Raw genomic sequence first — 24,023 nt, 5'->3', positions numbered from 1 at the left:
GTCTAGAAAACATAATGAAAGCGACAGCAGGGCTCTGAGGAAAATGAACTGCATTAAATACTTTACATTTTTAGAGATGAAAGCACGGAAATAAGAGAATGCATGGAAACAAAAAGTTGGAAGAAAATGACAAAGTAGCTGAAGGAATTAATAAAGGTAAAAGTAAAATATAGTGAGTTGGAAAAAAGCATTCTAATTAATTATAAATTTTTAAAAGATGGTTTCTTTTTAAAAATCAATAAAACAGACCAGTCACCTATAGCAATAAAAAAAAACTAATAAAAAAAGAGAATAAAATGAATAAATTAAGGAAAGAGGGAATAAGCATCAAAAGAAAATATTACTTTAAATTGTGGAAGTGACTGCACATCTCTATGCAAATAAATTTGAAAACCTCGATCAAGTATATACTTTTCTAGAGAAAAGAAATTTACAAAAAAAGGGACGTAGGAAGGATGGAGAGCCTGGGCAGACCTACTTTTGTAGAATTGAAAGAGCTATTTGTCATATCTGATGAAAGAGACCAAACCCAGATGACTTCACAAGAGGATTCCACCAATCCGGCACCAACAGGTCATCCTAACACTATTTAACCTTCTCCAGGTCCTAGACCAAGAAGGCAAACTCCCAAGTGCCTTGTACAAAGCAAGTGTGACATGACGTTCGCAATGCGGCGGACACTCGGCTAATCCATGTTCTCAGTGGGACAGGAGGGCCGCCAGGGGGTCTGGGAGTCCCCTGCCCCACCCCCCGCCCCAAGGCTGTGCTGGGTGAGGCAGGAGTTTCTTTGGGAACCTCAGCCACTGCCGACACGGATCCCTGCACCGTCCCCCATTAGGTCAGACATGAAAGAGGTTGATTACGTTGCAAAAATATAAACCAATGCCACTCTCCTCACTACACTGTTTTTCAGTTTTGAAAAAATATAGTTTCCTTTATTAAAAATGTGACTGATGTTGACGTGCAGTGGGCTTACTGCCTTTCCCTATGGTGGCAGCGTGGCTTACTCAGCTGTGCCGGAGTCCAGGCGCCGGGCTTGCCGTGGGCTCCTGGTGTACAAAGCCCGCACGTTCTGCCACTTCTTTCTGAGCCGCGACACCAGGAAGGTGACAGCTAAGTGGATGCTGCACACGCGCTCCGCCCTGTCATCTTCACGTGGCCAACAGCCACTGCCCGACACGCATCCTCTTCATCTGCATGTCACCTCATCGTTTCGGCCACCACGTTCTCCTCGTGGGTCAGCAAGGACAGGAACTGGTCCAGGCCTGGGCCCGGGACTCATGGGATCTGCTTGACCAGAGACTGAGGGCAAAAGACAGCACACTTCTTGGCCAACTTCGTATTCTTTTTGAGTTTTTTCTTCAGCGCCTCATGTCCCTGTGGGGGGTGTACTAGTAAACGGCCTTGGCCTCAGCACAGGGCTGCTGGTCCCCAGATCACAGGTGGAGAAAGTGGGGCAGGAGTGGACTTCCGCCTGGCGGTGCCCAAGGAGTGTCTGTCCTTCTGAGGGTCACAGCTCTTCAAGCCGATCTGCAGCCTGACTGTCTGCAAAGACCTCCTGCGCTGGCGCTGCTTCCTGTGCGGGACTTCCCGAGCCGCCTCATGCAGGGTATCCCAGGAGACTTTGCTGCTCAGGGTCCCTCGCACAGCCAAAACCAGAAAGAGCTCCTGCTGCTATTTTAAATAAATTATTAATGACTTTTAAATGTTCTTGGTGTTAGGTTCTAAAATAGTATATACATCAACACCGGGGTTTCTCCACATGGCACTACTGACATTTGGACCAGATACTCTGTGGTGGGGCTGCCCTGCGCACTGTCGGATATTAGCAGCATTCCTGGCTTCTACCCTAGAGGCAAACGGAAACACCACCACCACCACCACCACTTTATCAACCAAAAACATGTCCTGGCACTGCCAAGTGTAAAGGGATCAAAGGTTTGAGAACCACCGCTCTTCACTTATGAATATAAATGTAAAAATTCCTTTAAAAATTAGCAAACAGAACCTAATAGCATATTAAAAAAATAACACATGAAGACCAAGAAGGGTTTGTTCCATGAATGCAACCGTGATTTTATGGCAGGAAATCTATTCATAAAATTCATTCTGCTTCTTAAAGAAAAATGCTGGTCAGGTAATTTAGCAAAATCCAACCTCACTTCCTGATAAAAACACCCCATAAAGTGGAGGCAATTTAAAAGATTATAGACACTCATTATATGCTTCCCCTGAAAGCGACACACCCACTACGGACTCCCCTGTAAGATAATAACCTCTCCACCCCAAAGTCAGCATTTCCTGAATGAGAAACAATCAAGGCATTCCAGGAAACAGCAGGAGCCACACAAAATGCCCATTACTGAACCCATCGCAGGCAAGAATATAGATGGAATACTCACAATAAATATGTATTAGCAGACTGATTCTAGCCATGCAGTTTAAAAAAAAAAAATCATGACGGCTCTAGCTGGTTTGGCTCAGTGAACAGAGTGTCAACCTGTGGACTGAAGGGTCCTGGGTTCGATTCAGGTCAAGAGCACATGCCGGGATGCAGGCTCGATCCCCAGTAGGGGGCGTGCAGGAGGTAGCCGATCTATGATTTTGTCATCATTGATGTTTCTCTCTCTCTCCCTCTCCCTTCCTCTCTGAAATCAATGAAAATATATTTTTTAAAAATACTCCAAAATTTTAAAAAATAAAATAAAATCATGACCAAATTTTGTTTATATCAGGACACAGAAACAGTTTACTATAGAAAATCAATTAATCTAATTATTGGCAATAAGAGAAAAAGGAAGAAAACAAGCCTATTTCACTGGATTCAGGAAAGGCAGACGGGAAGTGCAATGCCACTCATACTTAAGAATGACCATCGAGACTCCATCCCAACATCGAGAACTTACTGCGGCCACAGTGAAAGACAAGTAAAGAATAAGAGACATAGAGATTGCACAGCTTTTGTCATTGGTGCATGAGATGATGATCTACACAGGAGATCCAAGGAGTTCTTGAGGCAATTTCGGAAAATGGAGAGCTGCAGGAGATGGTGGCCAGAACATGGACAGCGCTCCGCCCGCGGCAGCGCCTTCCCTCCCGCCAGGGCTGCCAGCTGCCCGCACGCCTCCCTGACAGACGCCCACTTTGGAAGACAATGAAGAGAGCCAAGTGGCACTAAAACTGAGAAGGGGCCACACACGCGTGACACTCACTCCTGTGCCAGGCTGGCGGGGTGCCCTCCCTTCAATGTCTGGGGCCGGACCATCCCCCCCGGCTCAGCCCTGTGTTTCTATGGACTCACCTCTTCACTTCAGTTCACGTGGAAGCGAGTAGGAGCACAGCTCAGGCAACACCAAGCGCCGAGTCAAGAAGGCGGCCAAGACAACTCAGGTTGCACGTGACGCGGCCACCAGATAGATACATGTGATGTGGCCCCCGATGCCCTTCCCCACAGTCCTCTGTTCCAGCCAGAACCCCTGATACAGAGCCAAACCGACGGCACACCAGGCCCTGGTGCGCCCAGGCACGGCCACTCCAGAGGAGCGCTTCAATTCTTAGTTCTAGTCCCCAAGAGATAAGCAGCTGCCAGGCAGGCGGTGTCTGTGAGACAAGACGGCGCCCGCCACAGTGGCCTCTGCCTGGTGTTAGACGCCTGGAGGCAGGCAGCCCTGCCCAGGAGCGCTGGTGACCTGGACAGCGAAGGCATGTGAACCTGCGTGCACACAGCCCTTTACGCGTTCCAGCAGGAGAATGCAGGGTGGGCGGTACCAGAAAACAGACGCCCCTTCCTGGGAAAGGAACCTGGTCCAGGAAGCTGATTTCAGTCTCCAATCTCCCCAAACTCCATCCTTCTGGGGAGGTCCGGCTGCTGACCAGTGAGTGACCCCAGGCCCCTCTAGCCCAGCAACAACCCGTGGCGGGGGACACACGCCTGCTGTGCACGGTGCAATGCGCCTCCCGGCGTCACCCACAGCCCCTGCAGCTCTGCACCCCTGGGCCCCAGTACCCCTGGCAGCTGTGAGGGAGAGAATCCCCTTGGCCCCAAGCATCCTCCAGTCACTGCAGGTGATAATCGACAGGAAAAGAAAGTAGTGCGTTGAGAGCTCAACCCTAGGATACAATGTAACTGTGATTTTCTTCTGTACACAATAGCAGCTCTCAACAACTTAACAAGTGAAACCCTACGCTGAGTATTAAATCAATGAGGAGCAAAGAAAGCACATACACTTTTGATTCAGAATGTCAGAGTCTACAGCCATACCACGCCCACGATATGGCCAGAGTGTTGGAGACGAGGCTTGTGTCATATTTATGGTAACAGTTACTAAACAGGCACTCATAAGGAAAGACTTAATTCTAAAGTGACACTAAACAAAGTAATTTTCACTTGAAAAGGAAGGCAGTACTGCAGTGCTCAGTTCATATATTTAAGCAACATTATTTTAAACAAGCCAAGACTACAAATACAAAAAGTATGAGATTGGCATGGGGTTGTATCAACTTACTCATATCCCCAAAACTGTTTGTTTTTACCAAATAGTAGCTATCAGCACACAGTTCGTTGTAATCATTACACAGGAGCTTAAACATCCTGCCTGAGAACTGGGAACTATTAATTAAATGTGCAAACTTCTAGACATGGTGGCTGGGACCCGCTCTTTGCAGACGACACTTTAAAAGACAGGTGACTTCAGGCCCAGAGAAGACATGGCAGGAGGCCATCTGGTGGAGGCATGATCAGCAGAAAGGAACCTGTCGCTCACTGACCCAACAGTAGATCTCAAGGCTGCGTGTGGGTGCAGGAGGGCGGTGGTCAGCTTGGAGCCTAACAGAAGGGACCCGGACTGCCTGGAGCCAGGACACAGAGGACAGAAGAGGGGGTGCGGGGAACTGGAGGCCACTCTGTGGGATGGGCCTGAGGACTCTGATGACTGGGTACCCCATGCCCACCCCGACTCAGTGCTCTCCGCCAGAGCTGCCCATTATCACTGGGCTCCCAGGGAGCGCCCTAAGAGCTCACTGCCCCATGGAGAACTGGGCCTCCTCCTGGCAAACATGCCCACAGACCTCGGGGTCACGTCACCCCTGGACATCTAAATGGACAGCCATGTCTGTCTCAAAGAGTCTCTCAATCTTCAGGGTCTGCTAACAAAAGCCAGGTCCAGCTCTGCGGGGTGATGCCCACTGCTGCTCCCCCGCGGACACACTGGGACCCAGCGGCATCTTTAGCCTGGCCCCCCAGGAGAGAACAGAAGGGGAGACCCCATACCTGAACTTTCTCATTTCGCTTTTGGATAAATGGGAACTTCAAAGCACATACCCCTTTAAGAAATCAATCAACATGCACTAAGGCCCAACTGTGCTCCACAAGGTCCCTTCAATGTCACTGAAGCTAACTCAGTGAGCCCGGCGCTCCGGGCAGATGGGCTTCTGGGTCTGCCAGCAAGAGCTGTGCCCAGATCACGAGGGCGGGACCCACTCCAGGGCCGTTCCGGGGAACAGAAACACACACACACACACACACACACACACACACACGCACGCGCGCGCGCGCGCTCGGGTGCCTCCTCTCCTAACTTACAGAGGATCGGGGTCGGCACAGCCAGGGAAGCAATCGTCCCGAGAGGTTCTCACCTTGAGGGCCTAAAAGCGAAAGGCACAAACACACGCAGGGAAAACACACGGGGACCAAACCCTGCACATCAGGGGAGCTGACCGCCGGGAATGAACTTTATTTCCCCGCGAACTGAATACTCCGCCACCTTCAGCAAACACCGGGGCCATGGCCCATTCGGGGCCTTTCCGAGCCGTGACTTCCCATTGCCTGATCGGGAGGCCCCACAGATGGCTCACAAATGAACACACCCCAGGAAGGACCACAAAGCAACTTCCACCTCCCCGCAGGCTCTCAGGAGCAGCTGAAGCTGGGCTCCTCCCGCCATGCGCGTGCGGATCCAAACAGCCCCCAGGCCTCTGCCCTCTGGATGCCAGGATCTGTCCTTCCCGGCACAGCAGTGCTGCCCGACCTCGTTCGCACTCTTGCTCCCTCCCATACCCGACAAACCCAGCACACCGGGCTCCCCTCCAGAACAGCCAGCCTCCTCTCCCTCCAGCACGACCTTAGGCTGTGACCAACAAGCAAAACCCCAGGGCCACTGGCCAATCTTATTCCTTGTTTTTGTTTGCTTTAAGTTGTGGTAAAATATACATAAAATTCACATTTTAATCACTTTTAACATATGTTTGTATTGATTTCAGAGGGAGAGGGAGAAACATCAATGATGAGAGAGAATCACTGATCGGCTGCCTCCTGCAAGCCCCCAACTGGGGATCCGGCCTGCAACCTGAGCATGTGCCCTGACCCGGAATTGAACCCTGACCTCCTGGTTCATAGGTCAACGCTCAACCACTGAGCCATCCCGGCCAGGCCATTTTAATCATTTTTAAGTGCACAGCTCAGGGACATTAAGCACATTCACACTGTTGTACAACCATCCACATCATCCACCTCCAGAACTTTCCACCTTCCACAGCTGCAACCCTCTCCTCATTAAACACTAACTCCCCCCGCCCCAGCCCCTGGCACCCAGCACCCTACTTTCTGCCTCTATGGGTCTGACTGCTCTGAGCATCTCATATATGTGGAATCACAGCCTTCGGCCTTTCGTGACTGGCTTATTTCACTCAGTATGATGTCCTCCAGCTTCATCCATGTCATAAGCATGTTTGTTTTTAAGGCTCAATAATATTCCATTTAAGTATACACCACACTTTTCTTCTATCAATCGTGTCGTTTCAGCTTCCACATTTAGGCCTACGACCCATTTCGAGTGGATTTTTTTACAATGGGAGGAAGTAGGACCAAGGTTCACTGTTTCTGCGTATGGGAGTCCAACAATCCTGGCAGCACTTGTTGAAAACGCTACCACTTCCTCATCGAATCACGCTGGTACTTTTGTTGGAAACTGATTGACTCTAAATGTGCGGGTTTGTTTCTGGAATCGTTCCATCCCACTGATCTTCATGCATACCTTTTCCACAATTAGCGAAGCAAGGGAGAGTCTGAAAACCAGGTCATCTTTTGTTTGTCTCTTCAAAATTATTCTGGCTATTCTAGGTCTTTGAATTTCCACTAACTTTTAAAATGAGCTTGTAAATTTCTAAAAAAAAAAATAAACAAACAAACAAAAACCTTGCCAGGATTATGATTTTGATTGCACCTCATCTCCGTGTCAGTTTTGGTAGATCTGATATATCAGTGACATCTGGTGTCCTAGTTCATTGACATAGTGTATCTCCCCATTTATATAGGTCTTCTTTAATTTCTCTGGGTACATTTTTTGGTTACATTTATCCCTAAGATTTCGTATTTTCCCTGCTGTTGTAAATGGTGTTTTATTACAAATTTTAATTGTCCAGTGCTAGTATATTGTCCAGTGTTATACTGACCTGTATCTTGTAAACTCACTGAACTCACCTATTAGTTCTAGTAGCTTATTGTAGATTCCATAGGGTTTGCCACACCTGTGAATAAAGATTTCCCTTCTCTTTCCCATCATGTATGTCTTTTATTTCCTTTTCTTCTCTTACTTTTCTAGTTTAAGGTTGGTTAAAAGCGGTGAGAAGGTGGGGGACATGCCAAGGTCACGGGGCCCTCTCTCACGAAGCCACTCGGAACTCGACAGCCCTGTCCTGTGGGAGCTTGACGCCAGCCACAAAGGGAAGTGCTCCTCCAACTGTACATTTTCTAGCGCCACATGAAAAAGTGAAAAGAAACAGACAAACATGATTTAATAGTACATTTTATTTGACCCAATATATCCAACTTCCAGTCCGTGTAAAAGCAGCTTAGGGAGGTGTCTTACGCTCCCTCTCATGCTCTTGGGAATCGTGTGCATGTCGCACTGACAGCACCTCCGAACCCTGGGCAGCCGCCACTCCTCCGGCTCCGCACAGTGCGGACAGAACACGCCTCCGAGGTCCTTGTCCTCCCATCTCCCTTTTCCACTAACAAGTTAGGCATTTTAGTTTCATGAATTCTTTGACTTCAAGTGATTTTACAGTGGTTAATTCTTCTACTGGATGGTAGGCATGGGGATTCAATATTCTGTTTTCATATTTCTTAATTAAAAAAAAAATAAGCTAACCCATTCCTGGAAATAGAATATAATCAGAAGTTATAAAATAAAAATGACAAAATTATCAAATACCCCCAATTTTCTATTTCTTCTGTAAACTTTGAAAGGAGAAGAAGAAACTGAACCCTTTCTGGAAATAAGTACTAATGACCAAGCACAAACAACTCGTAATTATCATCACTTCCTTTTAAACTTTCTCTTTTTTTCTAGAAAAAAGTTCTTATTTATAAGAAGCCCCTCTCTTATTTATATTCTCTGTCTCTCTATCAGACTGTCTCTCACCCCCAGCGCCCCTAGCCCCACTCCCAACAACAGGAAGGACCACCTCTGTCATCAAACCACCACCTGGTACAAATCTTTCTTGTTCTGTACAGTTGACGTGCTCCATGTCACACAATTCAAGTTACACGCCATGTCAAATAAAGCGCATCTGAAATGCTCCGGGCCGCTGCTGCTGACTCCATGCTGTGCTCAGGGATGGGCCAGGAGCCTCTCCCCACTTGGGTGCTTATGTCATTATTTGGCAGATGTATGTGAGTGGGAACAAAAAGACTAATTGGTAAAATCATTGTTGTTAAGTAAACCTGTCCTACTGTAAATGTGATGGCAAATGTTACCCTTATTTTCAAAACCTCCCTTCCCCCACACAAATGGCAGTAAACACAATCGCTGGGAAGAGAGGAGATACCCCAGCTGAGCCCATTATCCCCCCAACCTGAAGTCGCCCTACAAAGTCCCTCATGCAGCTTTCTTCCAGGGGTTCCCAACGCAGCCCTCACTCCCAGAGGAGCCTAAGGACACAAGACCAGGAGGACAGGCGGCCTCACCTGCCCCTGCCAATCAGCCACCCCAGTGCCACAAAGCGGCCACAACAGCTAGCAGCCCCTGCTGCTCTCAGACTAGTGGCTTTCAGGGAAGGAGAGGTGCTACCATCAGATCTGCTGAGCCATGAAATGATTCAGCAACCAGGAAAACCCGAAGCTGGCACAGAAACACGGTGCTGTATGGTGAGACAGGCAGACACCAGTTTGGGTGCGGGTGGGTGGCACGGCTAATGCCAATGCACCTGCCTCTACCACGCTCAGAACCTGCGAGACACTGGGCTGCAATGCCGCCAGGCCTCTTCCGGACAGAGTAACAGGGATAGACAGAGCCCACGGTCTCCTTCATCGGCACCCCCGGGAGGCAGGAGAGCCAACACCGGCAGGAGAGGCACGCGGGAGGGACCCTTGCCAGGTGTCCAAGGGCTCGTGGCCAGTTCGGGGACGAGTCCGTGCAAAGCTCAGCCCTTGTTTCTGTTCTTGCTCTTCTCCCTGTGGCGCTTGCCAATCGCAGCCCCCTCTTCCTACGTGCCGGCGTCCCGGGGGCAGGCCGGCCGGGACTCACACACACCACCTCGTGGGACGTCCCTTCTCAACCAGGCCTGAGGTGCGTGGTTGTGTGCACACCTCTTTACAAAGCGCTTCCGCACGTGGCCTTTCCCATCCTCACAGGCTCTCGGGGAAGAGGAACAGAGGCCATGCAGAGCCGCTGTCACCCATGCTCTCGGCCTGGAGCCTACGGTGCACCCTACACCTCCACAGAGGAGAGACCAGTCACCTGCCACCCACTCTCACCGGGTGACCTCAACAGAACTGCCTAGGGCGCTGTCGCAGTTCACAGTGAGATCCCAGCATGTTGGATTTCAAAATGAGAAAATAACGGAAAATGAAAAAAGTTAGACGCCTGGAAAGGTGCCATTCTTTCCAATACGATGGGGTGAATGGAAACAGCGTGAGCCTTTCAGAGGGTAAGGGTGGCATCATCCCATACACCGAAAGGATGTGGGTTCGATTCCCGGTCAGGTACATAGAGGAGGCAACTGATCAATGTTTCTCTCACACTGATGTTTCTCTCTCTCCCTTCTCTCTCAAAAATCAATAAACATTTCCTCAGGCGAGGATAAAAAAATTAATCAACCTAAAATCCCCACACATTAGAAAATAAAAATGTCTTTTAGGTCACTCATGAGTCACAGAAGAATAACACCAGAAATTGTTAAATGCTGAGACCTGAACAATGAAAATGCTACACACCAAAATATACAGGCTACCATAAAGCAGTGGCAGCCTTAAATGCTTACGATAGAAAAAAAGTCTGAAAGTTAAGAAATGAAGCTTAGAAAAAAATAAAGGATAATAATAAAGAAAAAAGTAAAAAATAAAGGATAAAACTATTAAACAAAATAAAAGCTTTCAATTCAATAACCTGAACACCAGATAAACTGAAGGAGCGTGGACAGCACTATGACAATGAAAGCAGAAATTAATGACACAGAGAACGGAGGCCATGGAGATGGTCCACAAAACTAAAAGCCGGCTCTGCAGTCAGTAACAAAATAGAGAAACCTCTGCGGAGATGACTCGGGAAAAAAGAAAGGCGAGAGCAATTTTAGGAATGCAAAGGGAGCTTACTATCAGACATAGTAGGGATTTTAAAATTAAGAAAATATAATGGCCTCTGTACCAAGGAAATGGCCAGTTTCATGAAATGGACAGTACGGTAGGCAGCCCCGAGATGACCGCCCGGGTTCACACCCTCATGCAATCCCCTCCCCTGGAGGGTGGGTTAGACCTGGTGACGGGCTTCTAACAAGAAGAGTACAGCATCCCAGGCCAGTGTGGCTCAGGGGTTGAGCACTGACCTAGGAACCAGGAGGTCACAGTTCAATTCCCAGTCAGGGCACATGTCCGGGGTTACAGACACAATCCCTAGTGTGGGGTGTGTAGGAGGCAACCAATCAATGATTCTCTCATCACTGATGTTTCCATCTCTCTCCTTCCCCCTTCCTCTCTGAAAATAAAAACATTTTTTTTTAAAAAAAAAAAAGAGTACAGCACAAGTAATGGAAGGTCACCTCCGAGGTGAGAGAAAGTTGCGGCCTTTCAAAAGCTCTGAGCTTTCTCTCTCACCTCACCCCTCCCTCACCTCCCTCTCACCCCTCCCTCACCTCCCTCCCTCTTCCTTCCTCTCTATCTTTTCATGTTTGCGTGCCCTTATGAGCAAATTGCCATGTTGGGGAGGCCCTCAGAATCCTGAGGACAACAACCCATGAGTGACCTTGAAAAGGGACCCTTCCCCATAGAGCCTTCAGGTAAGACCACAGCCTGGGTGACACCTTGATGGCAGCCCATGAAACCTAAGCTGTGCCCAGATTCTTGGACCGCAGAAACTGTGAGATGATAGTGTTGTTTTTAAAGCCAATAAACATTGGTGTCATTTGTCATAAGCACAGGTAACTAATGCAGATCCCTCCCTAGAAAAATAACTTACCAAATCATATTCAAACAGGATTGGAAAACCTGAACAGATCTGCAGCTGCTCAACACACCCGAGTAACCAACTCCTGGATCAAGACAGAAAGCATTCCCAGTGCCCCTAGGAGGCCCTGCATGTTCCCTTCCTGTCCCCAGTGGCCCCTCCGTGGCCACGCCCTGACTCCAGGCAGCAGGGCCTGGTCTTGCCTGCTTTTGTGCTTCCTACCCGTGGATCAGACAGCACGCACCTCTGTGCCTCACGCCCTTTGCTCCCACCTCTGTAAGAGCCACACATATCTGCCTGTGGTTGCAGCTACTTCATCTCTTTCCCATCGTGTGCATTTTATTTGAAGCAATATTCCGTTGTACATACACACCACATTTTTCTTCTCCAGGGTCTGCCCACTAAGTGGCTGTGGCCATCCTGTCCTGCCCGGGGTCCTGACACACACACTGAGTCATGTGCAATGGCCTCGCCTGCAGATCTGGCCACGAGGTCTCTGAAGCACTGCGCCATTTACAGCGCTGGGCCGAGGCCGCCGTATATTTTAGCCACCCCGGTGGGCAGGCCCGCACCTCCCTGTGGCCGTATTTTTGCATGTCCCTGATGACCAATGGAGGTAAGTCTTTAATCTCTTTATTGACTCTAATCCCAGGAGGCGCAATGGGACGATTCAGAACCAAACAGCCTGTGTCTGTACCAGCACGACAAGGGGAAACAATGGCATCCTTGACTTGAAATTGGGAACAATACGAGAACACCCTGTCACTCTGCCATCCAACACCGCCCTGAGGCCCAGGCAGGAAAATGGGAAGGAAAGACAGTAAAGGCACAGGATGAGGCAAAGCCACCATCATTCCCAGATAACAGGGGTGCCTGCGCAGGAAACCCCCACGTCCACAAATCTGGAAATAGAGACCGGCAAGGCGACTGGCTACAAAATCAATGCCCAAACTCAACTGCCCGTCTGTACAACATCCACAAGAAGTTAGAAACCAATTTAATTAAAAATAAATTTTTAAAACACCACTTACAAAAGCAACAAAAATTATAAGTGTCTGGGAATAAATTTAACTGCAGAGTCTAAGACAGTATGTGGAATATTACAGAACCTAATTGCAAGTCATTTAAAAAGATCTTCATTAATGGAGACACATACCATGTTTACATCAGGAAGACTTAATATTATAAAGATGAAAAATCCCCCCAAATGAATCTACAGAATTAATACAATTTCAATCAAAATCCTGACAAAGTTTCCATGAAACTTGACAAGCTGATTTTTTTAAAAATATATTTTTATTGATTTCAGAGAGGAAAGGAGAGGGAAAGAGAGATAGAAACACCAATGATGAGAATCATTGATCAGCTGCCTCCTGCATGCCCCTCACTGGGGATCGAGCCCACAATCCAGGCATGTGCCCTGACTGGGAACCGAACCATGACCTCCTGGTTCATAGGTCAACACTCAACCACTGAGCCACGCAGGCCAGGCGACAAGCTGATTTGAACATTTACACAGGAAAGCAAAGAACAAGAACAGCCAGGGGCCTCACAGACCCACAGGGAGGATGTCCAGACAGCAGGACAGGTAGAGAACCGAGCGACACGACGAAGCCCATGCAGACACACCAACCAGTGGGACAGACAACCAGACGGAGGGGACCTGGACACGGCAGGCCAGCAGGGAAAAGGCATTACCCATGAAAGGAAAGATGGGTAAAGTCCACATTAAATTAGGAATTTCTATTCATCAAAATAAAGTAAAAAGACAAGACTCAACTGGTATTGGGGTCCAGCCCCAGCAGGTCCAGGGGTTCCCAAAGGTGTGGACGGAGTCGGGAAGAAGGAAGGACACAGAGACACCGTTCAGTTCATCAGCATAGCCAGGTTCTCCCTTTATTGTCCTGTTACATCTGTATTTATACCATTTGATCCTATAAGCATGCCTCTATAATCACATCCTGGTATGTTTTGGGTAACCTTCTACAGTTCCTTGTTTTTTTTTTTTGTTTTTTTGTTTGTTTGTTTGTTTTTTTTACAGTTCCTTGTTTTATTTCCATAGTTTCTTATCTGACCTTTGCCAAAAATCCTGTCTCTATCTAGTTCTGTTGATTTTAATCTTGTCTAGGTTAATCTCTGTGTTCCATTATAAGGGCTATTCCAAGGTCACTGCTCTACTGATAAGCTACAAGGAAGTGACTGAAGGAGATTCTCCTACCCAGTAAAGGTTATGTCCTCCCAGCCCCGCTGCTTGCCTTCCCTGGGACTGCCCTGTGTCGGTGGATCTCCAGGGGTATAGGCTTTGGTGCTTTCCCTGGTGGGCAGACCCCTGGGGATGTGGGCCCAACAAGTCCCAAATTTATTGCCAACAGTCTTAGTCCAAGTTCTTCATAAGTAGTACATGGCATTTCTGTAACACTAGGGGGGTTTATGATTTATTCTCTTCCTTAGTCCTGTTAATCCCTAACTCCAGGGGAAAAAATCCTCACCTGGGGAAACAACCTTTCTCGGGGAGGCGGTCCTGTTTAAAACACACAGCGCTAAGAGGGGGAGCAAACATATGCCATATATGCCAGGTCCCTTGAAACATAAGCTGTGCAGATGTTTCTTCCCTGCAGCGACTGCGTCAAGCAGCAAGGGTGGACCGGCTTCCGGCAAACTGGGAAAAGGCATGTGATACACCCACTACGACACAGGGTTGGTAACACGAATATGAGGAAACATGTCATATAGAACTATATGGTTTTCATCTGCAGATAAAGGCTTAGGTATCTGTTATTCATTTCCTGCTTCTCTTGCATGCATTTGGGAAGTGCTCATTGTGTCTTCATTTAATTAGCTCAGTTACTTTATTTCAAAAATTAAACATATATTTGAGCCCAGAGGTTGCAAAAATAGGGTCTACTGACTGAATTAAAGCAGGAACATTTTCTATTTGCCTCCATGGTCTGTTAAAAATAACTTCATATAAAAATCCAGCTTCCGGGCTTGTCCCGGCAGACCAAAGGTCAGTGACTCTGGTCCTGCTCCCACCTGGTCCTGCTGGCTGGGCATCAGTGCTGGGTCAGGTGAGGGGGCCCCAGAAGAGGCGCTCGGGCATCACTCACGTTCACACGGCCATCATCATCGCTCCATCGCTGGCTTACCTTCCTCCCTGTCCCCTGTTGGAATCTGTGTCTACAACTTTCACTGTAGCTTTGTTCACCAAAAAATAGAAGTGTTTATACCCAATAACTCTAAAGTGTGAAGGAAAGTAGTGAGAGGCACAAAGCAGGTGGGGCTCCGGGAAGACAGGTGCTCGCCCTGAGCTGGAGCCGACCTGCAGGCCACCGGGCGCGTTTGCGAGCGAATATCTAGAACTTCAGTTACAGCAGCAGGTGCCTTGGTTGAGAAAACCGAGAATACACGCTGACGTGTGTGCTGATCTCTGTCATCCGTCTGGAAGCACCTGCCGGGACCCTCAACCTCGGAGGCGTTGCAGCGAAGGGACCTGAGTGACAGCCTAAGGCAGTGATGGCGAACCTATGAACTCATTTTTTTGGTTGATTTTTCTTTGTTAAATGGATTTAAATATATAAAATAAATATAAAAAATATAATTCTTTGTTTGACTATGGTTGCAAATATCAAAAAATGTCTATCTGTGACACGGCACCAGAGTTAAGTTAGGGTTTTTCAAAATGCTGACCCGCCGAGCTCAAAAGGTTCGCCATCACTGGCCTAAGGAGACCTGCCAAAACCAAGGGCTTTTCTGAAACCTCCTGGCACTGCTCACCTTGACACTCACCTCCCGAATAACCCAAATGGAGGCCGTCTTCACTTAACAATTTGACTGCTGTCTTATTTGGCAAAAATTGCTGATACTGAACTGTATTTTGCAAGGTCTATCAATTGAGTGACTTCTGTCTGAACTAAGAATTACGTGTATCTTCCTAATAAAAGTTACATCCCTGCACTCAGTCAATCAATCACTCCAATTAGACCAGGACAGTCATCTAGGTTAGAAATCAATCTATGGGGAGTTTCACACAACCATCAGCACGTTCTTATGCAACGGGTCAATGGGCAGCTCTACAGTTCAGCCCTACCTAGCGTCTAGTGAAACGCTGAGCACAGTGAAGCTGCATAAACTGAATTTCTGTTCTTTCCGATGCAGCATCGTATCTGCCTGTGTCTGTTTCTATCATCCCAGAGAGGGATTTCTGACTCCCGTCAGGTGAGAAGTTTGTGAATGAGTACTTCTGGGAAGCCATTCACTCAGTCCTTGTTTCTAAAATGTAGGTTTTCATTTACTGAGTTCTCTGAGCATCATGGCGATGCGGATTTAATCAGACCTTTGTCTGAAATCTAGATTCACCTGAGCGACCCTGGCCAAGCCTGCCCACCTCAGTTTCTCCATCTGTGTAATGGGGCAACACTACTGTCCTTACAGGGCTGTTTTGAGAATCCAACAAGAGAAGCACATAAAATGCCGGACAGGGGCAAGAATTGTAGCTGTTGCTATGAAAACAATACGCAGAGCCTAAATTACACAGGAGGGGACACATTTCATGTCGGCATATACTCACAAAGTTTTCAGGTCAGCAAACGACGTGATGAAGAGAGAAGCCGCCACTCCTGGCGCTCCAGAACCCAGCCCCTTGCCTGGTGTGCAACCTTTAGGGAGCAGGTCCCCGTGAGCCACGGCTCTGGGCGAGGTCTTTCCTGGCAGCGGCTTTTACTACCGCTCCCGGCAGAATCCATCACTCCGCTCTTTATGACTGAGTTCACTCCCCACCGCTTTCCGAGGGGTTCCCGAGGCTCCACGTGAACGGCACGGGGCCTCCCATCGCCCTGGGACGACTCTTGCCGCTCCCACGGGAGCACCCAGCTTCAGCTTTTAGTCCACGCCATGCAAAGCACGTGGCCAGGAGAATTCTGCCTGCCACATGTTCAAGGACACGTGCTCCTTTCGGTGTGGTGACACTGACATCTAACCTGTGTCTGCAACCCTTCTGGCTCCCGGGGAGAAGACGGGGCCCAGTGTGAGCACAGCCCCAGTCCCCAGTCCCCCCCCCCCCCCCGACTCCGCTCCCACCTCCAGAGACCACACAGACGGCCCCACCCTGACGTGTCCCAGGCTCTTCACACCCTGCTTGGTAAAGATAATCAAACAGTACTAAGTAAGTAACTAGACACAGAAGACTGTCAGAGGATGAGCCACCGATGTGCCTGCCCAAGACGCAGCTTTTTCAACTTAGTAATTTAGGATTCGTTTTAAAATGATCAGTGAGTGGTTTCAGGAACGAAGGATGAAGTCACAGCCCTTTCCCTTTAACACTTGAAACGACTCATTTAAAACTTCAAGCATTGTTTGGCCAAAGAATGGTTTACCGAAGTAAAACCCATACAATTCCTGAGACTGTTTTTACAAAATTCAGTCAACCTGAGGTAATTTTCTCAATGAGAAGAGTAAGTAATAAAGATCTCCGTTGTACAAACCGTTCAAAAGGAAACAGATAAATGTAACCCACCCGCCCAAGGCTTTGCTCTCTCAACATCAATCAGCCACAACCTGTAACCGTAAAATGTTAGAGTTTTTGACAAGGCGAGAGGGGGGAGGCAAGGATGGGAGTGGAAGCCATCGCTCCTGCCACAGGTGCCTCCTGACGGTGACAAGGGGGCGAGCGGCTAACGGTGAGGGGCCAGCCCCCTCTCAAGCCAGACTGAGTCCATGGCGCGTGTGTGTTTCAGGGTCAAATGTGACTGGACAAATTAACCAGACCCTCCCAAGCCAAACCCCAGCCAATGTGGCTCTCCTCACACACAACATCTGTTTTTCATTTTCCCTGTGTGTGCAAGGATTTCAACATTCCCTCCCACCCTGATTTAACCAGAGATAAAAGTTTACAGACTTTCAGTGGACGGATGGGTCTGAAAAGATGAGAGTCCGCGGAGCTTAATTTAAATTCTGGCCGTGCTGATCTGTGATCTGACCTTCAGCAGGTAACTGAACCCCACTGTTTTTCCACGACCACTGTTTACAAGGTCCAAGTCTGATCGGGGATAACACATGGCAAGGGTAACCCGGCGTATCCGGACCCACTGCTAGCCAACAGGGGGAGTGGAGTGAAAACCGTCACTTGGATGGATGCTCTTTTTCTAACTTCCAACATAAAGCAACTCCCAGTTTGCCTCCGCAGCCCTGACACACCAACGCGTGTACAGACACAGGGCACGTTTCTGCAAGCCAGCGGGCCAGCCCAGGGACAGGGGCCTCCCCCGCGGGGCGCGGCTTCCAGAATCAGGACTCCACAGTTCAAGGGCCCCGGCTGCATCTTCCTTCACACTGACATTAGGCCCTGCAGGTGGGGTGAACAGAGGCTCCCCAAGCGCAGAAAGTTTGGTTCAAAACGTTAAGGCGCCTTACAGTGTCCAAGGCCAAGGAGAGGCCCCTGTGCCTGCTGAATGTCAATCACATGCAGCTTCTTGATGAAACACTGAATCAACACAATCTCTGAGAGGCACCAAGAAATGGATACAGAAGTGAATTGTAACAGACTAACTATGAAACTTTAAGAGGGGGGGGGGGGGGGGGGACACAGCAGGGGGCGGGGACAGAAAGGAAGTGATCACATTAGAGAACCTGGACCTCTCAGGAAGCTCTGAAAGGGAGAAAAGCTCGGTTAGCGATCCCTAAGTGAGGATCATCAGCGGGGCTGTGACTTCACTCGCAGGGAACCTCTGGGCTGGGTGCGGCAGCGCGGCCCATCAGCACCAGCGCGGCCCATCAGCACCAGCGCGGCCCATCAGCACCAGCGCGGCCCATCAGCACCAGCGCGGCCCATCAGCAAGAGCGGGGCCCATCAGCACCAGCGCGGCCCATCAGCACCAGCGCGGCCCATCAGCACCAGCTCGGCACCAGCGCGGCCCATCAGCACCAGCGCGGCCCATCAGCACCAGCTCGGCAGGCGCGGGTCTGGGGTGGTTCTCACGTTTAGCACAGGCGGCCACGCTCCCTCCAGGCCGCCTCCAGGCCCGCAGCCCTCATGTTCCTTCTGGGAGATCCTATTTCCCAAGAAGAGGAGCCCAGCCGCTCAAGTATTCGCTTAGGCAAGGCTGACATTGTGCTTTAAAAGGAAAGGGCTGGGCAGCCATTTATAAAAGCGTTTCTCCTGTTTCACTGAACTTCTCTCAAAGTTGAAGGGGGAACCAGCGCAATTCTTCACGGCAGCGTCACTGCCAGGAGCCCCGCTGCCCTGGGGGCCGGCGCCCAAAGGCTCGGTGTCCGCGGGCCCCGGGGGAGGCGGCTCCTCCCGGGCTCCGGGCTGGGACCCATCACCTGACCGGGACATGGAAATTCACCGTCCGCCTCGGTCCAGACGCCAAAGTCAGGGCTGGGGACGGGGCGCCCCGCCCTGCGTCCACCTGCAGCCCCCGCTCCGCGGCGCAGAGTGAGGCCGGGCCGCGTGCACCGGAGGGGAGGGGGGCGGAGGGGAGGGGAGGGGAGGGGGGCGGAGGGGAGGGGAGGGGAGGGGGGCGGAGGGGAGGGGAGGGGAGGGGGGCGGAGGGGAGGGGAGGGGAGGGGGGCGGAGGGGGGCGCCCGGCCGGTCACAGCGCCCCACACGCCGGGGAGGGGGCACAGGGGATCCCACAAAGTCCGGGGTGGGGATGGGGATGGGGTGGGGGTGGCGCCCCTCCGAGCAGCCGGGCCCTCCCGGGGCCCCTCCCGGGACCGGAGCCCCGGCTGCAGGGCGGCGGGCAGAGGACGGGGCCGGCTTCGGCGGACCAGGCCCGGGCGGGTGGGGCCGGCCGCGGACGCCCCTTCCCCAGGCCGCAGCCGGAGCCGCCACTGCGGCGGGGCCGGGCCGGGCCGGGCGGGGCGGCGGGAGGGGGCCCCGGGCGGCGCTGGGGGGCGGGGGGGGGCGCTCACCTGCTCGTCCGCGCGGGGCCCCGGCGTCGCCTCCGCCTCCGGGCCGCTCCGGCTGCGCTCGGCCCCGGGCGCCCGGCCCTGCGTCGGGCCTCAGCGAGTGCGGCGCCCGCCGCCCCCGGCCCCCATCCCCCCGCGCCCGCCGCCGCCCCGCCACTTCCTGTGCGCGCCGCTCCCACAGTTCCGCCGGCGCGGGGCGGGGGACACGCGGGGAGGGGGGGGGACACGCCGTGGGGGGACGCGGGGAGAACACGTGTGGGGCGGGGGGACGGGGGACACGCAGGGTAACGGGAACGGGGACACGCGGGGGACACGGGACGTGGGGAAGGGGGCGTGGAGTGTTGGGGAGCACTTGGGGGGTAAGGGAGACATGGGGTGACACGGGGCACAGCTGGGGGGGTGGCAGGGGCGAGACTGGGCCAGGCCTATAGGACACGCGGGCAGGAGGGGTTGCGGGTGGGGGGGGGCTGGGGGGGAGGGGAAGAGGGCACATGGAGGGGCCGGATTAGGGGTGAAGGGGCAGGTCCCCCATGGAGGGGTCGGATTAGGGGTGAAGGGGGCCAGCTGGCAGAGGGTCCGTGGGGAACTGGGTTAGGGCCAGGGCACAGCGTGGTGGGAGGGGTCCGAGCAGACGGTCCCGGAGACAGTGCCACGGCCCCTGGATCCCCTCCTGGACGCCCCCACCTCCCCGGGGAACCCGTGAGGGCCCCGGGGGTGTTTCCAGGCCTGAATCCGGGCTGTGGTCTGAGGTTCACCGCGGGAGTGGGGTCACCGTGGGGAGCCTCCTGGGAGCCTTGACTCCACTGGCGGATCGTGTTTCAGGCCCACGTGCAGGGCTCTCAGGCTGATCCTTGGCTCTGGCTTGCAACGTTGTATTGGTGTCTGACCCTAGAGGAAGTTTCCCCCTGGGGTGGGGGCAGCAACCCCCCCTGGACTGGCCTCACGAGCCCCGCCCCTCGCCGGTGGTCACTGACCCCTGTCTGCTCTGGCCTGGCTGGACCCGCAGCCAAGGCCTCTGAATCTCCTGCATCTCCTGCATCTCCAGCGTCTCCTGCATCTCCAGCATCTCCAGCATCTCCTGCATCTCCAGCATCTCCTGCATCTCCAGCATCTCCCGCATCTCCTGCATCTCCTGCATCTCCAGCATCTCCTGCATCTCCAGCTCTCCTGCCTCTCCAGCTCTCCTGCATCTCCCGCATCTCCCGCATCTCCTGCATCTCCAGCATCTCCTGCATCTCCAGCATCTCCAGCATCTCCTGCATCTCCTGCATCTCCAGCATCTCCAGCATCTCCAGCATCTCCTGCATCTCCAGCCTCTCCTGCCTCTCCAGCATCTCCTGCATCTCCAGCTCTCCTGCCTCTCCAGCTCTCCTGCATCTCCCGCATCTCCCGCATCTCCTGCATCTCCAGCATCTCCTGCATCTCCTGCATCTCCAGCATCTCCTGCATCTCCTGCATCTCCTGCATCTCCTGTATCTCCTGCATCTCCTGCATCTCCAGTATCTCCTGCATCTCCAGCTCTCCTGCCCTATGGCTGAGCCTACAGAGGGCGTGGCAGGCAGGACTGTACTGAGGCCGCCTTGTTAATTGATGGCCATGATAGAAGATCACCTCCACTCTGCTGTCTCTGCTGGATACCTGGGTGTGACCTGAAGCCCATGCAGGTCCTCAGGTCTGCCTGTCCCCCCGGAGCTTGAACCAGTTTCACTGAAAGCTGTTTAAAATACGAGGTGCTGCCCTGGCCGATTTTGCTCAGTGGATAGAGCATCAGCCTGCGGACTGAAGGGTCCCGGGTTCGATTCCAGTCAAGGCCACATACTTCGGTTGCAGGCTCCTCTCTGGCCCAGGCCCTGGTCAGGGCACGTGCAGGAGGCAGCCAATTGATGTGTTTCTCTCACATCCATGTCTCTCTCTGTCTTTCCTTCTCTCTGTCACTCTTACTGAAAATCAATGGAAAAATATCCTCCAGTGAGGAGCAAAAAAAAATAATAATAAAATAAAATACCAGGTGCTGTTAGTGCTGGCTGTGCCTGTTTTTAAACCTCCTCAAATTATTTCAGAAAACATCTAGATTGGAATAAACATACCTGCACCTGCTCTATTTACGATTCCCTTATTCTTGGGGGGGGGGGGGAGTTACAGTTTGCAATGTTGTAGAAATTAAATGTAAAATCTTTGACCCTGCACAGCCACTTCCAGGCATTCATCCCACAGATAAACCCCACCAGCACCAACGTTCTGACTTACACATAGAATCACAGAAACCCTGACCATAACCAACAGAGACCTGGTTAACTGCACTCCAGAATATCCATTTAATACTATTTTAAATTTAAAACACTATTTTAAATTTAAAACAGTTTCTGTTCAGTGGTTTGAACATTTACCTGCAGACCTAAGAGTTTCAGGTTCCATTCCCAGTCAAGGGCTTATACCTGGGTTGCAGGTTCAATCCACAGCCCCAGTGAGGGCAGGTGTGGGAGGCAACCAATTGATGTGTCTCTCACATTGATGTTTCTCTCTCTCTCTCTCTCTCTCCCTCCCCCCAAAAAAATCAATGGAAAAAATATCCTCCCATGAGGATTAACAACAACAAAATTACTTTGAGCTTTTATATCAGCAAAAAAAATACTGCATTGTTCTCAACAGCGTAAAGTGTCATCAGTATGAGCTAATCTACATTCAGTGAGAATCTATGGTCACTCATACCTGAGCTGAGCAGGAAAAGCTCCTATGAACAGAGTAAACAGTTAAATGGAACTTGGAAGTCCGCCAGCCAGCCCTTGGCTGCTGGCTGGGCCCTGTGGTGTGCAGCTGATGGGAAATGTGGTCATTGTTCAGGCTTGTTGAGAGCCTCTTCTATGAGAGCATTTCACCTACTTAGGAAAACAAGGCTTCCATTTCACATTTGTGGAAACTGAGGCACAGCAACATTGCGCATCTTTCCCACCAGAATCCAGGCAGCCGCAGAGCCCCCGGACTCGGCCACAGGGCTGGGGCCTCTCCTGACCCCATTAGTGGCTGATGCTTCCTTGATAGGAGAGAACCTCGGACCCCAGTGCCCACGTTAAAATAGGGAGAGGATAATTCTCGCCTAGAGTGTCATGTGGCACAGATTTATAGAGAGAGGGCATCTCTGCCGTGAATGAGAAGGAAAACGACATTTAAGTGCCCACCATGGGTGTGACTGAGCATTGGGGGCAGAGGGGGGACCCCTGGTTCATGACTTCTCATTCTTAGAACAAACTTGCTGGGATCCTATTTTACTAATAAGTAAACCAGAGCTCCAGAGGTGATCCCAAGGTCAAATGGCAGGCAGGCGCCCATCTCTGAGCACACGGTGGGTTTTCTAGACCTGAGACTCTCATTGGAGAACTTGCCCCTCACGGCACATTTAGGTGCACGGCCAGTGGCATGGGCTGTGGGCGGGTCCTGGGAGAGGACCACTGGCTGCTGGACACAGACATCAGTCCAGTGCCACTGCCCAGGGAACTTAGAGCCAACTGGCCTGTGACCTTGGACAAGTCCTTACCCCTTTGGTCTTGGTTTCCTTTTCTGTGAAACAAGGAAGTTCCCACCGGGGACTTCCCTGATCTCCAAGAACAGGCCAAGAAAGTCAGCTCTGGGGCGACTTCAGGCATTTTTAACAAACTAAGGCGAACCTTACATTTATCCAAGATGTAAACATATCCCATAGCTAAAGAAAATAACTGTGCTGGGGATTTATAAGTCCAGCACGTTGCCACTAATCTCAAGTAGATAGATAGGTGCTTTTGACTAACACATAATAGGAAAACAGTGATAAATGCAATTTTTAGGAGACAAATTATTTTAAACGTGGGCTTCTACAAGGGCAAAAAGAAGAACAGGGGTTTTGCGGCAGAGACTGGAGGCCCCAGGACACACTGAGAGCCCGCGCTCAAGGTGGTTGTTGAGAAATCTCTTTCAGTGACATTAGCTGAAACTGCAAAAATGCCACGCAGAAGGGGCACTAGAGAGAAGCCTGGCCTGGTCAGCCTGGAGGTCAGAGTCCCAAGGGCAGGAGAAGCCAGTGCCCCTCTGAGCACAGACGGCGGGCAGGAATCCAGGGCCTGGGAAGCAGGGGAAAGGCTGGTCTGAACCTGGGCCCCCGTGCACGCCTGTGAGGGCAGGTGGTCATTCGATGTCAGGGCCCCTCTGCAGATGGTAACCGCTGTGTGCAGTTGTCATGTTGTAGGGACAGAGGACCTGCCCCCTGAGCACAGGGCCTGCCTCAGCGAGAGCTGCTGAGCTGTTAGCAGCTGTTAGCAGCAGCCTGGACCATCAGAGCAGCCTTTCAAGTGAGTCCCACGAAGAACTGAGGATGCCCGAGAGCAGAGCAGCGGGGCCAGAGGACAGGCTGATGGCAGAGACAGGGAGGCCAGAACAGGGCTGTGGGGTGCAGCCTGAGGCCTCCCTATCCAGGCAGCCTCAGGCAATAGGAGCAGGTGGGGTACTGGAACCAGACGCCCCTAACAGGCAACCTTTGCTCTGAGCCGGCCAGCTGCGTGGAGGTCTGAGGCTTCACCTACCCAGTCCTGCCCCCTTTATCTTTCACAGGTGTTACAGCGACACCCCCAAGTCCCTTGCACCCTAACCCTGCTCAGTATGTACTCTCTGGAGGCCCCCACCTGACACAGATACCTGAAAAAGAGACCT

The 24,023-nt window shown here is 51.4% G+C and overlaps 1 protein-coding gene across 3 annotated transcripts in view; it reads right to left on the bottom strand.

Annotated features, from left to right (window-relative positions):
- The window catches only part of AGPAT3 (1-acylglycerol-3-phosphate O-acyltransferase 3), a gene marked incomplete at its 3' end in the record, with an annotated part of 74,341 nt that extends 54,797 nt beyond the window's left edge, over positions 1-19,544 (bottom strand). The window contains exon 1 of one of the 3 annotated variants that reach the window (XM_081088012.1): positions 19,350-19,544. Of the gene's footprint in view, positions 1-18,411; positions 18,873-19,349 lie in introns of those variants that run through there. The other 2 variants (XM_081088016.1, XM_081088015.1) reach the window with 2 other exon arrangements.
- Positions 19,545-24,023: the final 4,479 nt, after the last annotated feature.

Source organism: Myotis nattereri (genome assembly GCF_964212035.1).
Source record: "Myotis nattereri genome assembly, chromosome: 3".
NCBI lineage: Eukaryota > Metazoa > Chordata > Mammalia > Chiroptera > Vespertilionidae > Myotis > Myotis nattereri.
The sequence above is the reverse complement of the archived record's forward strand: the minus strand, read 5'-3'. Positions and strand labels throughout refer to the sequence as shown.